This window comes from Vespa mandarinia, chromosome 9 (genome assembly GCF_050613455.1).
Source record: "Vespa mandarinia isolate Hongniang chromosome 9, ASM5061345v1, whole genome shotgun sequence".
In the NCBI taxonomy this organism is placed as follows: domain Eukaryota; kingdom Metazoa; phylum Arthropoda; class Insecta; order Hymenoptera; family Vespidae; genus Vespa; species Vespa mandarinia.
In genome coordinates, this window is record NC_140818.1 from 4,544,746 (window position 1) to 4,558,380 (window position 13,635).

General features: G+C 35.1%; 1 long non-coding RNA gene across 1 annotated transcript; it reads right to left on the minus strand.

The window, feature by feature from the left end:
- Positions 1-5,538: 5,538 nt before the first annotated feature.
- On the minus strand, positions 5,539-8,765 carry LOC146872765 (uncharacterized). The gene is made up of 3 exons (XR_014982539.1): positions 6,386-8,765; positions 6,022-6,278; positions 5,539-5,772 (listed from the first exon to the last, which is right to left on the minus strand). It is a non-coding gene; the product is annotated as an uncharacterized LOC146872765 (long non-coding RNA).
- Between the last annotated feature and the right edge of the window lie 4,870 nt (positions 8,766-13,635).

Genomic DNA, 13,635 nt, shown 5'->3' on the forward strand with positions numbered 1-13,635 from the left:
AAAATAACATACTCTTCCTTTTGACGATAAAATGTCCAATGAAATCTTATAATTAATCTTGTCGTAATTTTTAAAACGACTAGTATTATATCCCTTTGTCGACGATATTATCATGATTATTTCTTTTTCGACATGAAAAAGTTATAATGTTACAATACGATGAAAGTTGAAAACGATTCTAATGAAAACAATTTTACGCGTAGCTACTTCAATCCAGCGATCCTGTTTCGTTTAATCTCAGAATGTTTTCTCACTTTCGTCGCGACGGTTTACTCTTTCGAATAATGTTTAACGTGAAATGATTCTGTGAGTGTGGTTATACGATAGTTGGCTATACGTCGTGTGAGATGTTCCCTGACCTTCTGCAAACGCGTTTGTAGAAGCCGTTAAAGTGCAGGATGCGATGTCGCATTAACCGACCGTTAAAAGTTAACGGGCGTCCTCCCCACGGCTGCATGGAAATGAAATAAGGCTGCAACCATAGAAAGAGAGAGAGAGAGAGAGAGAGAGAGAACTGTGAACTACGAACTGTGCGACGCTTCGCGAGGCTCGCGTTCGTACGATCGATCGTCATAAAATGTGGAAACGTCGCGTGTACGTCGGTTCCAGACGCGAAATATGATTCACGATTCCGGGGAAGTCTGCAGTTCGCGAGATCACTGAGTATTTTTCCCTCGGTAAAATATTGTCAACGAGAAGTGCTAAATTGCGTTAACCTTTTGCCACTGCTGCCGCCATCGTCACCGTTGAGAAAGAGAAAGAGAAGGAAAGAGATAGATCGATAAACTTCATGGCAAACGCAGCCAGCATCAACTTTGAAATTTCTTCGGATCGTAAGTCGATCAATTCCAAGATCGATTTGCGAAGACGATCATAGTAATCGCTTTCTTTTAAACTTCTTATTTCGAAAATTTCGAAAAATTCTATCGTTTTTCCTTTTCGCGCGCGCGTAATATCCCACGCGGTCCTCAGATGAAAGATTTCATCTGACTTCACAGTTACGTCTTTGAAATCGTTTTCGCATTACGAGACTCTAGTGTATTCTTCGCTTCTTCGTAGCAACGTACGGAAAATCGTTTTTGCTTTTCACTGCAGTACCGCTTGGAAGATACGGAATGATATCCAGGTTAGTATATACCGACATGAAATTTCAATGCGATTCGCTCCGACTTTCGTATTTACATATTTCGAGTAATATTAAAATATACGCATGAGGATAATATGTATAGGACAGTTCCTATTGTTCCGTATAACATGGGAAAAAATGTTGATATATATATATATATATATATATATATATATATATATATATATGGTATACGTGATACATTCTGCGTATTAGATCTTTTTCATTTGTTCCTTTTAACAAATAGTAACAAGTCTACGTCCGATATTGATCGTAAATGATATTCTTAAGTTTAAATCGAAACGAGAAATCTCTTTCGGGTAATATTTGATTTTACGATTGAAGAAATGCGAGGGCGAAGTACTAAAGACGTTGAGTACTAAGAAAATAAAAGGTTCAACGACTTTTATTCGAAATGTTCGTCAGGTGATGGCTATATTCGAGATACGTACACCTTCCACGCTACCCTCGAATTATTACCATGAACGTAGTTTGACAGAAACACTGAAGTCTCGTTTCACCTTTCAAAGAATTTCTATGATATTTTTCGATTTGTTAAATGTCTTTTAGTTACCTCTACGATTCAAACTCACTTGATATGACTTTGTAAACTTATATTTCTAATATTTATCGTAGATATTTTCGTCGTAAAAGAAAGGAGGAATATAATAAAAATGAATTCGTTAATCAGTCAGTAGAATAAAAAGTTAGGGCAACGGTAATTTCCTGTCGTCGAAGAATTACCTTGCATTCAGGATATTCAAAATGGATTCTCAACGAAGGGAGGGAGTAAAGGACTTTGACCTTTATAAAATGTCCACGCTGCTGACGGCAGTTAATTTTGCGAAAAGTGTAGAGATAGAATCTAGGACGATAGTGTTAAAACCGTAGCGAACGGATGGCACGAATGAATAAAAGAGCGTATGCAATTGAGGTGCAAATTTCTCGCGGATATAACCCGAGGGATGAAGTGCTAGCAACTTTGATTCGCCGTTAAAAGATCGACACTGCTCACTTAAAACGTTTTCACTTTGAGCTGGGTTATGCTGAGAACTCAGCCCCTTAAATAGACTCAGTTATTCGTTTTAGCTCTATTATCTTTCTATAGAATGGGCAATAAACAAGAAAAAATCAATATTCACAATGACGTCGATATAAAGCATGTATGCATAATATTACAAAAGGAATTGAAAATATTTGTTTTGCTTTAATATTGAAATCGAAGCGTTCTCTATCTTTCTCTCTCTCTCTCTCTCTCTCTCTCTCTTTCTTTCTCTCTCTCTTTGTCTTCCAAAATTCAATTCAAAATTAAATAAATAATAAACTAAATATCATAACTTGATAGCCAGAATATACACCAATTTTAATTACGTTAATCACTGATACCGATAACAACGAACAACGTTTGTCTTCATATTACCGATATCCCAAAATGCAATACAATAAGGTATCGAGCTTTTTATTTTTCCTTCGATATGCGTGTCTATCGTTCGCGTTCGTGCAATTCCCAATTTTTGTCGTTCGCGTGGAAAACACCATTTAACGCGGTTATTGTTTCCAATCGAGTTTTCAAGGGAAGATAAATTTCGTACGCGTAGTACACCTCGCTCAGAGCTTTGAGAACTGAAATTAACTAGCGAACAAAAAGGTTCACATAATTGAAATGCACGCTACTATCTCTCTTTTTCTCTTTCTCTCTCTCTCTCTCTCTTTCTCTCTTTCTCTTTCTCTTTCTTTCTCCCGTTCATGTTTCGATTCGAGTTTCGATTAATGAAATTGAAAATTGCTTATAATTTGTCAAATTCATCAAAATGAACATATTGCAATAATACATCATATAAAATCTCTTATAATTAAATAACAAAAATAAATCAGTTTGAATTACAATGAAAAAATTAATAAAAACAATAAATTTCCTATCATTCTATATATATATATATATATATATATATATATATACATACTATCCTATCAGTTCTATATACATTCAATCGATTCTCATGCCTTCATACTCGTTTATATAACACAGAGAATTTCACTTCATAATATGTATTATTTAAATCATTATAACTCATTGTTTTTCATTATTTCAGTAACTAATAGTTTTAAAAATTTCAACTAGAACTATAACATGACGATATCCTATGATATGGTCAATACCAAATCGAAAATGTTTCACGTAGAGAAATTCTCATCGTTCTCGATTGTAAAATACGCATTAGACGCCTATAGAATTTGAAGTTGGAATAGAAGAGAATATGCCGATGTATACCTCTTTGTTTCCTTAACAAGACTAGCTGCAGCTATATCGTATGATTTATAAAAGTTAGTTTAAAAAAAAAAAAAAAAAAAAAAAGGATATTGACAAAAAAATCTGTACATTGATATTTCTTGTCAACATAACAATATACCACTGTTACTGCCACTGTCATAAAAATGTCTCTGAGCGTTAGAAAATGAAAAGACATTAAAATCTAGTTCTATATCAATGGGTGAGAAAAAGAGAGAGAAAGAGAGAGAGAGAGAGAGAGAGAGAACAAAATGGCGTAGGAAAAATGGCTCGTCGGCGTTTATTCGTCTAATATGAAACTACTACCATTACCCTGTTATATCGAAATGGGTATGACAAAGTATAGGAAAGAGAAAGAGAAAGATAGATAAGCGAAAAGGCAAGATAGAACGTGAAAGCAGTTTATGGAGAGAAAGCGAAGAAGTCCGGAAAAAGATTCCAGGCGATAGAAAGAAAGATAGAAGATAGGGAGTTGGAAAAAGGTAAGACAAATAGAAAAAGAAATAGATATGGATACAAGGAGAGAAAGACGAAGGAAGAGAGAGAGAGAGAGAGAGAGAGAGAAAGACAGAGAGAGATAGAGAGAGAGAAAGACAGAGAGAGATAGAGAGAGAGAAAGATATAAAGATATAGAGAGAGACAAAGAGAGAGAGGGGAAAAAGAAAGAAAGAAAGAGAGAGGGGGAAAGAAAGGAAGAGAGAGAGAGAAGGAGAGAGAAAGAAAAAGCAAGTCAAGTGGTATAGAGACCACGATGAGGGGTTCCACCGGGGCTGAAGTGGCATTAAGTTGACACACAAAGAGGGATGGGCTTAACGTCTGGTAAAGCTGACGAGCAAACATGCTTTTTGTCCTAGAATGTACGCTCAAGTATAATATGTTAATGTGTCATGAAATATGTCGAGTGCAACAAACGGACGTGCGATTTGTGTATTTCTTCTTGTATCCCTATCATCTTAAGAGAATAACCTTGATCAGAAAGATGGACAGCGTAGGGATACAAGACGACATTTATGTATAAAATTAAATTCTCTAATTCTATATAATTCTATATGCATTTTCGTATGCATTTTAATATTTTCCTTTTACAAAAATTCATTCGTAATCGTAATTTCACAAGTAAAATCTATTTTATATACAATGATTGTACTACAAGTCAAACTTCTAAAATATATATTTATATAACATACATTCATATTCCTGTTCGTGAAATAAATAAGAATTGGATATTAATCTAAATACTCAGTATGAATAACTGTTTTGTTTTACGTATAGTTGCGTAAATATATACGTACGAATATCATTACATCGTACATCTTACATTGACAACTTATATAATATTTAACTATTTCATTAAATAATAATTATTCTTAATATAATATGATATAACTCTACATACGATAATATGAAACTGAGTTTTAATAATTCTTTTTAATTTACACACGAATCTCCAATTACAACGTTTCATAGGGAGAATTACGTTAGCGACGCAATTACGGTTTTGTAGCCGCATAGATTTAACGAGGAAGAAACGGCTCAGGATCGCGTTAATCTACGACGACTAAAGCGCGTGCCAACGATTCCTGCAGCGGCACATGGTAATGCGTTCGAGTGCATAACTCACGGTTCGAGGTTTCTCTGTGTGCTAGCCACAGTAATTGGCACGATATCTACGTATCTCGTGCCAAAGGTGCCTGCTCCAAGAGGATTTGCTATCTTACGGTCTGTCAATCGCACTCCCGTTTGATTTCGGTCAAGCTTCGTTGAGGAGATTTTATGAGGTAGTAGGATTAGTAATTAATTGCATAATAATGAAACAAGATAGAATCAATCCTAAGTATGTAAACTGGCAGTCAATAAAAACGTATTAATCAAATATATATTATGTAAAAGAATATTTTATTTTCGTTAATCTTGTTCTATTGTACAAGAAAAAATACAATTACGGGATTAATATATTTCAAATATGACGATCAATCGAAAAAGTTTTAGATACTTATTACATATATATTATTTTCTTTCATTTTTATGATACTCATTACAAATTATTATTATTATTACTAATTTATTTTCAGATTATATTCAAACGATGAATGTAATAAAAAAGGAAAAAAAATGACAACCTTAGAAAATATAAAACTAATGATTCGAACTATAAAACTTTAAAGCTGACAAGGTAAAACAAATCACATTTGCTTTTTAATTTTTATAAATATTGCTGTTTTTTTATACGCGATCATTATTAAGATAATGAATTGAAAACCATGCTTTCTCATAAAGCACGAAATCTGTGCTTGTGTAGGTATGTCTCACTTTTGATACGTATAAACATTTGCAACACACAATCATATTTCTTCACCTACGAATAGAATAATATAAAGTAAGATGGATGGAATGAAAAGAAAATGACTTTTTCCTATTTGTATGAAATCGACTGTGATATTATTGATTGCTAATAAATATATATATATATATATATATATATATATATATATATGTATTGTTACATGCATGTGTAAGAACAGGATTTATTGATAACTATTTATACCAATAGACAAATATGTATCTACAATTCTGATTTACATGTTATTAATTCTTCTGTACTTACAATCTCACGTCTTGTCTCCTCGGTTCCTTCCCGAAGTTAGATAGACATTGAATAATTTTTTTGCTTGTATGTATGCTTATATATATATTACTCTATTCTCCATTTCCCATTTGCAAATTCAGCATCGTTTGTCTTACGCGGAATTTATTTTCAATAATTATAGTAAAAATAATTGAATCAATTTTCATTTGGGAACGTGTTTGCAATTCCATTCGAAAATCATCACTGGTTCATTTTTTTATAGAACGCCGAGCATTCTTCGAAAAATTCATAAATATTATTTCAAAATCGTGATTTTTTATTTAAAAAAAAAAAAAAAATCTACAAAAAACAGATATCGTTGTATTACCATCACTATACTCACCCACGTGTAGCTTCTTTTTCATTCTTATCGCGACGGCAAAAAGTTGAGAGCAAAGACACGAGTTTGCGAGGATGTCAAAGATGTCGATAATGTGCGTACACACATTCATCTTCATAGCGCAAACTTTTTCTTTCTTATCCATTGGCATTTAAATATTTTTTCTTTCAAAAGCAAACGTTTATGAATGTATAAAGGCTATGTTGAAATTTAGTTTCAACGCTCTTTCCAACATATATTGTTTACAAAATTATTACTGTACATATATTATAAATTGAAAAACGAAGCGATAAAAAAGATAACGGAGAATCGAAAGACGTCATAACTTTTTTTTCCATTCCTGCATTAGAATTATTCAGTAATCTTTGGCATATCGTTAGGCACTCGAGCACTCGAAACCATCGCTTGAAAATTCAGCATTATTCTAGTATAAAAGCAAGGATAAAAGCTGTTAATGGAAACTTTTACGACCCATTGTCTCTTTCTCTCTTTTCCTCTCTTCCTCTTGCTTTCTCTCTCTCTCTCTCTCTCTCTCTTTCTTTCTTTCTTTCTTCCTCTTTCTCTCTCTTACTCTCTCTTTTTCGTTCTTTGCTTTTCTCTAAAACCACGTAACATAAAATATATCAACGATCGATAATGCTTTCGAAATAATTCAAATGTCGATCATGAAACGTATCGATCGGCTTAACTTCACAATGGAGTAAGAGAGTACAACTTTTACAAGAAAGCTCGTACTCGTATTTCTAATCGAATCTAAAATCATCTAGAAATTCATAGAAATAAAACGAGTGATAGAACGAAATTTTCAAAATGCTTGAAAAACGTTGAACGGGAAAAAAATACACCGTTTGATACGGAAATCGGAAGCTCATTTCAGAAAAGCTCACGCTAAAGGACTTTCACGTTACGTTAGCATAACAATAAATTTAAAAGGAAGAAGGAGACGAATGTTCGCAAATTCACCAACCGTAGCTGCTGATATTTACGATTTTATAGATTGCCTATGGTAGCGTAGCGTAGAAAATCCATTTCGTTGGGTTGTCGTAGAGTATACGGCATAGGTCACAAGATCGTCTCCATCGATCACGCGACGAGCACGAGACGAGCTTCGGCTAAACCATCAACGAATATTACTACTAGCTTCGCCTTGCCTTGTTTTGCTTCTTCTATTTATCTACAAGATAAACTAATCGCTTATGTTGAACTAACAAGAAATTATTGTATATAAATATCTATAATTAAAATAAATTTTTTTTAATACAATATTAGCAACTTAATAATAATAATAATTATTATATATATATATATGTATGTATGTATGTATGTATACATTTGTACAGCTTAGAAAAGAAAAGATTTCTAATATTGGACGACATGCTGCAAAACTTGGAATAACTTTTAATAAATCATGAGATTTATTAGAAAGCTTTGGCTTAGCCTAAAAAACTTTGATGGAACACGAACAAACGTTTCCCAATGAGAAACGGATTCTCGTGTTTATTTCGTACTCGATTCCGCAGCGCGTATTGACTCGCACACAAAGAAGAAAGCGTGAATTTCACTTGCTTGTAACTGCGGGCAAGGGCCGCTTTCTCGTTCGTTTTCTCTCTTTCTCTCGTCCCTTCTCGTTTCCCCTCACGAGTGGTATACACGTATTCACGAGCGCCACTCTCTCGACTACGCCCTCGCGAACTCGTAATTCACCGCAAAAATCGATAGCACCGTAACGAGCTTACGGAAAAAATTGTAGGAAACACCGCAGCCAATTTGCGATTACTTAGCCCGTGGTAACTCGGACCTTCCACAAAACCGAGAAATCTTTGTGGCATTAAGTTGTCAGGAACATACTGGGATACCTTTTTCGAACAATTTCTCTCTCTCTCTCTCTCTCTCTCTCTCTCTCTCTCTCTCTCTCTCTTTCCCTCTTTTCCATTCTAACACCTCTTTCCCACCCTTTCAGTGTAGAATAACATGCGTTACGTGTTACGATGAACGATCATTCACAAAAGTGAAAGATCATAACAAAATAAAAAAATAAAAAAAAGAGATAGATAGAGAGAGAGAGAGAGAGAGAGAAGATGAGATAGAAAAAGAAAAGAAAAAACTAGGGAAATGACCATCCTGGCACACATGAAATACAGGTGAGTCAGCGTACCGATGTTATAACCCACCGACGTTATATAATATCCCCCGTACCGAGCAAAACTCCAAAACAAACTCCTTTATTCCACAAATATAGGCGGCGTTGTGCGTCGCGCGAAACCACAATCCCCGCACATGTATCAAGCTGTCCGCGACCCGCTCTCTAATTTGCATTTCAACGCTTGCCTCTCGTCCATTATTACCAGCGGAACAGCTTGGTTGAATTTCACAGACGCATCCAGACCCTCCCTACTTCTCTCTCTCTCTCTCTCTCTCTCTCTCTCTCTCTCTCTGTCTCTCTCTGTCTCTCTCTGTTCTGTTTCTCTATCTGATTCACTATCTCTCTTTCTCTCTCACGCGTGCGTACAACGCATACGACCGTCAACGGTGGCTCTTCTCTCCTTTCCGTCTGTCCCGTCTATTCTCGCCTTTATATCAACCACCCCCAACTACAACTACGTCTTCCTCACCCTCGTAAGATCTTCACCTTTCAGCCTCTTCCTCCTCCACCTCTCTTTCTCTCTCTCTCTCTCTCTCTCTCTCTCTCTCTCTCTTTCTCTTTCTCTCTCTTCGTCTTATACATTTGAGACTACCCAGCCATCTCGCTAGCGAAAAATTCACGGATGAATCGTATGGAATACTATCAACGACAGGAGCCAACCCCGCTTAGTTTACTTCCTTCATCTCTTTTGAAATATCTTTTAGCGAGGATCGCAACCCAGATGCAACCCTCATTCTCTTCTTCTCCTTTTCCGAAGAAAGTTATTACTGTGTGATATGATTCTCTATATACGACTGGGAGATATTTTGCAACGATAAACTATAATACGGTATCCTTCGGTCGATCATTTTCTTATGCACATTAACTTTAATCTTTCGAATAAATTGATAACATTTATAACTTTAAGAGAAAATACTTGTGTATTTCCATACTTCAAGGATAGATGAAAGCACAACTAAAGTAAAGAACACGGCAAATATTTCTAACTCTTTGCTGAAAATGTAAGGCCAACTCGAATGATTTGCGAGACCGCGAGAATGAGTCGGTGCCGCTGTTGGAGTGCTACGAGCTATGGTCTCTTCCTACCCTTGGCACTGTTTTTCATCCAAAAAGGAGAAAACCTTCCTAGCGCTTCTCGTGTTGCAAAGCTTTTATTAGACGCGGCCTGCTAGCATGGCAATGTGGAAGAGAACGCGAGAAAAAGAATGACGTAGATGGCGGAACGGCAAAGGGGCAATAAGATCACTGAGAGTGTCTCTTTCTATTTCTCTACAAGTACTACTTTTCTTTTTCTTTTTTTTTTGTTTCTTTTCTTTTATTTTCTTTTAGTTACCAACTCCATTCCACTCCAAAGAAAAATTTCTTTCCTCGTTGAATCCTTAAAATATATCCAAAATTGTTTTTTTCTTCGATTCTTACGATTTCAAAAGAAGAAGAAACGATTCGAAAAATATTCGAGAAATATGTGAAAGTAATTTTCTTTAATAACTACTAGTAATCCACCGCTAGCTATTTTCTCATACTAGAGAGATAATCGTTTTGGAAAAAGCTCGATTCATCTCTCTTTCTCTTTCTGTACGCTCCCTAAGGATTATTATCTTGTCCGGCTTCGAGGACACAATTTCAGGCGGGATAGCTAGCAACCTCGTGGCCAACAATTGCCTAACTTATTCTAGATAATCCGAAAAAAAAAATTGGAAACAGCGACTTCACCCGGAAGTCCGAGGTCATAGTCGAGCTTACAGTAGCTAGAACTCACCAGTACCACGATTTGCCTTATTGCAAGAACAAAACCGATTTTATTCTCTCGAGGATCGTAAAAATGCTCTTATACTTCTTAGATATATCGATTTCAAGAAAATCGATCTTATCTCTAGGGAATGCAACAAGTGCGTGATAAAAAAAAAACATGATAAATTAAATAATAACTTACTTTCATAGTATTTTTTAAAATAGATCAATCAAGTTATTTCAAATTCCTTCGTCGAACTATTGACTGATAATTAAATCAATGATGAAATTCATGATTGAATAGTAATTGTCGTGATTTTCAATTCTACATTTGTCCCCCCAAAACGTTCGGTCATTATACTGTTCTGATTAATTCCATGATACTTTCATGGAATATTCTATATATTCAAAGAGACGATTGCGTCCTTAAGAAAATCATTTCTCTAACACAACCTAACTAGACAGATGTCTTCGAATTCGTTTAAAAACGCACAACGATAAAAAGATAACGAACAAAACTTTCTTATATGTATAGATGGTAAGAGCAATGAAGTGTCAAATACGAAAGAGCCATCATGTCGTCGACACCTGATTCATAGGCCGAAGGGAGGTGACTTTACGTTCGGAATATCAATCGATGTCGCTTAAAGTGTGCGCGCTTGTAAATTAATTGGCCACCTGTGGATGTGAATGTTACGCCGTACCGTTTTCGTTGTCCGTCGCGTAGATCGGATTCTAATCAGATTAGTTAGCACCCTACGAACCGTGGCTGTAGGATAACACGCGTGCACGCCCATTTTAGCCGACATTGTACGAGGAAACCTGGACGTAACGTTAACACCATCTTTCCGCGTTGCCATGATAATTAAGACAAGTCCTCCTTTATATTTTACTTTTAAATCTTCAGACTTTTTTAATAAACATCTTATTCTATCGACATAAGTGACATAATCATATTGATTCATTGTAAGATTTAAAAAGTAATAATACTCGAAACTCATGAATTTTTAATAAGAATATCTTCTTAGAATTTCATGTGCTAAGATATTACACCATCCATTGTTCTCCTCCCTCTTTCTTTTATTTTCAACATGTCTAGCATAGTTCAACATGTCTTGCTCTTTTTTTCAATCTAGCTTACTCTCATTGTGTTCTATACTCACAAAAGACGCTTGTTTTTTCGCTTCCTTTCGCCAATACGACATCAGGCCGACAAACGAAGCAACATTGAATGTACCTTTGACGTTTCATGCTTTTTTTAGCGAGCACCCGGTGGCTTCTTACAAAACAAACAACTCTCGACCGACCGTACCGGGGATTCGGCGAAGAAAGCCCCATTGGATATGGCGTTGCATACAATCCCGTTCGTTTTATTTCACCAGCCGTGAATTTTTGCTTAGTTCACCCGCCTGGGAATGAAACTCGGTAAAGGAATAAGAAGACACGTTTTTGCTGTACCATAAGCAAGAACGGGTATAAGACGATCTTCCAACAGCGGCGACAACGGTGACAACATTACGTATATTATTATGTTATACGAGCCATGACGAACGGGAAGGCTGCTATTCTTCTCTACAGATTTTCTTTTACGAGTTGCATGTCATCGTAGTATCGTCTTTCGAAAGAATGCTTTTTCTTGTTCAAGAAATATCCTTATGAAAAACGATATAATTAGAAAGATGAGAGTTAACCGCATGAAAAACGATATAATTAGAAAGACGCAAGTTAAATGCGTGTATTGTTTTAAAATTACAATTATAATATATTACATATATATATATATATATATATAAATATATTAATGTAATATATTACATTATAATATATTACATTAATAAATATAATGTTGTTTAATATTCAACGTGCAACAAAATTATGATATTATTTTTCCATTATATCTGTTTTAATATTTACTTTATATATATATATATATATATATATATATATATATATATATACATATATAATAACTACTACAATAATAATTTTTGAAAAATTTCTAAAATAAAATAATCCATTAAAGGATTAATTTCATGATGCGCGATTGGCAAAGTTTATTAGAAATAATACGTCCAATACTTCCAATTCTAATTCTTCATTTATATGTATGTCTTTTGGCCTCGGAGAGTTAAAATTATTATCTTCAATGAGAAGGAGAAAGCCGTTGTTTTGACAGCAACATGAAGCATGCACGTAAAACGTAGAGAAATAGGAATGAAGATTTCAGTCGTTTTACATAAAAGCAATGCGGAGTCGCCAATGCATCAGAATTATCTCTTAAATCGAGCTATCCTGATTTCTCCAAAGTGGATGCCAGCTAAATTGCACCGCCGGTTAATTTCAGAGCGCTTCGTATGCTAGACAAGTGCGTATCATACTAATTCCACTCTTGCAAATTCTCTCTCTCTCTTTCTTTCTCTCCTTTTTCTTCTTCTTCTCATTAATTTTCTTTCAGATATATACAATAATCTATAATCATCTATATCTAAAAAAAAAAAAAGATGCCACGACAACGTACTTTGAATATTTATGAAAAATTTCATATGGTATATACGTAAAAAAAAAAGAGGATCGAAATTTCCATGAAACTTTAGATCTACAGTTAGCTAAAACCACGTATTTGAAGATATGTACGTGCCAATTTTTCAAGTTCTTTGAAAACATCGTTGTCATGCGATGCACATAAGTATGATGTTTGCACATCTTGAGAAGGACGATTATTGTTCGAAATAGTGCATCGTTGAGAAACCACAAGGCGCATTCAACGGCTAGCGAAACACACAGAAACAGAAAGATAGAGAAATAAAGAGAGAGAGAGAGAGAGAGAGAGAAAGAGAGAGAGAAGTAGAAACATACCTACGTAGCAAGGCGTTCGGTAACCGCGTATATTCCGAAAACTAGAAAGCTCTGGTCGGCTTACCGGCAAGATAGTACATTTAAGCTACAGACGTTGTCTCGAGCTAACCTCCAGGCCAAACGTTCGGAGGCAAGGACGGTCATGAGACCAGCGACCTTTAGTGTAACGTGTCCCCAGAGAGAAAGAAAGGGAGAGAAAGAAAGAGAAAAGAGAGAAAGAGAGAGAGATAGTAGTAGAAAAAGAGGATGAAAGAGAAAGAAGGAGAAAAAAGACGAGCATAAGAAAAAGAAAAAGGTTTCCTTGCTTGTTATATGTATATATGTATGTATGTATGTATGTATGTATGTATGTATGTATGTATGTATGACTCGATTCGTTCCGCATACGTAACTCCGTCTCTACTTCCACCAGCAATATCAGCACCAGCATCAAAATCGAGTAGCTCTTCTCGTCAACCAAAATTTATAGCAAACGCAATAAATATGTTCACCATAATCGAAAGGAACAGAAAATTTGGCGATC